We start from the raw sequence: 2,518 nt of genomic DNA on the forward strand, positions 1-2,518 counted from the left end.
ATCACTGTGAACGGTTACGGTTAGCTGCAGTGGAGAGAAAATATAACCTGAAGATATTTTTATAGCATTGTTAGTCATGAATGTGCAAGGAAACAGACCATACGTGTGCCACAAAGTTCAAACACCACCTGTTTGATGATCAGCTGATCCACAGTAGTTTTTGTCCATGTAAACATGTACTGTAGCTGGCGAATGATCTGAATGTGTTTTTTTTCTAAATGTATGAACCACTAGCATTGATTTTTAAGCATCAAGTAATAATCATAATACTTTTTTTGACCTTGTTTATTAAGGAGAAATTGTGTCATCCTGGATGTGACCACGTATTCTGATGTAGTGATGAATAAATTACATTTTACAAAAGAGCAGAACGAGTTCATTTCTGTTTAATAAGAGCTGCTCTGCTGTAACACAAGTGGAGGAGCCAGAAGATGCTGAACATTCACAGAAATGTAAGTATACATTATAATTATACAAAATATTCTACACTCACTCTCTTAGAGGGATGGTGCTCACTGGTTGGTGATATTGTTGGTGGTAAAACATGAAATAAATTGAAATTTCTGGTAATACTTTATTTCACAGGTCCCCAAGAAATTTTCTGAGTAATTTGCAGGTATTTAACGGTTAATTCTTGAGACATTTTACATAGAGGGAGGTGCAATTTTGGTAGAAATTATAAGAAAAAACAGAAAAAAGTTTAGTTGGTCATTATATTAAGGTTCATATGTAGTTGTTCATTTGCATTTTTTAACTGACAGAAAATACTTTTCAGTGTAGTTTTGTGTGTTTAACTACATATTAGCATGTTGTAACATGTTTTAATAATTTCCTAAAAGTAGCTGCTGTGTACTTTTTGTTATTTCTTTGAACAGTTCTTTGAAATGGTTGTAATTTGATAGCATGTGGGAAATGTGCACATTATAGAGTTTTTAAGGAAAGAATCTCATATGTTAATATTTTATTTGACGCAAAAAACTACACAAGTATTTTCTGTCAAAGAATTGTTCAATTTATTAAGAATTTTTGCATCAACTACATATGAACCAAAATATAATGTTCAGCTAAACCAACTTAATACTTTTTCCTCTTAATTTGATCCTTACTGCACCACCTTCTCTGTAAAATGTCCTAAAAAATGAACCGTTAAATACCTGAAAATTACTTCCAGGAAATTAATATAAAATAAAGGGACCTGTGAAATAAAGCATTACCACATTTCTTACTCACTCAAGTTGAGTCACTCTAATCTGGTTTCCTCAAAAGCTTCATGTGAATGAAAAATGAAAAGCTACATCCAGGAAAGATGCTCTTGAAGATGAACACAAAACATTCTTCAGGCAGAGCAAGGAGAGGAGTTACACTAACAGCCTTTATTTCATATTCATATTGGGTAACGCTGAGCAGTTTCGATCTCACAGGGTCGATCAGGGTCAGGGATTTTTTCACGGTGCATTGTCTCCTCAGAGTACCAGGTGTAAGCAATCTGTTTTCACTGTTTCTGCCGTGATGAAGACCATGTGAGGTCAAAAGCGTTCAGCATTTTAATGCCAAATTAAATAAAACTCCTCTCCTTGCTCTGCCTGAAGAATGTTTTCTTTTCTGTTACTAACTTTACTTGAAAGCTTTGATCCTTTTTGACTCCAAAGTAAGACTAGTGGAGATAACAAAAAAACCATAAATATTCTGTAGAAATTGTGTTCTTGCCATTAATCAAGGGTGCAATTTCCACTTTTTAAATGAACAGTTTACAGTTTCAGTTTGATTTACTCACTAAGATCTCTGTAAACAACAGTGTCCCCTCCCCCGACTGTTCAGTTGCCAAATTACAGATGAGAAGAGAGGAGTTTATCAGTGTTGATACAGCGGAGTCACCTTCAGTTATTACCGCAGCGAGTGATTTGTGGATTTGCAGTCTGAGAGAAAGACTGGAGACTTTTACTGAAGTCTGGAAAAAGTCTGGTCACCTCCTCTGCATGTTTATTTTTTTAATTACTTTATCTAGACTTTCATATTCTCCCAAAACTGTATAAACTATTTAAAATTCATTGTTTGTTAATACAGTATTGATACTGCTTATGTTGTGTTCATGTTATATGGGAAAGATGGGAAATATTCACGTCAGACAGCTGAAGGCGGTTGTATGATTCCAGAGTTGGCCGAATCGTAATTACAACTTGGAAGTTGGCACGGACGCTATTTACAAGATGCAATCTTGTAATTACGATAACTGATATGACGTAAACGCGACATCATCCTGGTAAAATTACAGGAAGATAAAACATAATAAATACTTGGGAGCTTGCACGTTTCAGTGTGTGGACATCCTCGACTTTTTCCTTCAATCTCCTCATCTTGGCGAGACGTGAATAAGCTGATTTACAAAATGTTGAACTATTTAAAACTTTCATCCACAGAAGCTAAACTTTTTCATTTCTGAGATAAAAACCACTTTGTTTTTCAACCTCAGAAGAGCATTTTAATATTTGTGTAGAATGATAATTCTAACAAAGTGAAG

This window comes from Thunnus maccoyii, chromosome 13, assembly GCF_910596095.1.
Source record: "Thunnus maccoyii chromosome 13, fThuMac1.1, whole genome shotgun sequence".
In the NCBI taxonomy this organism is placed as follows: domain Eukaryota; kingdom Metazoa; phylum Chordata; class Actinopteri; order Scombriformes; family Scombridae; genus Thunnus; species Thunnus maccoyii.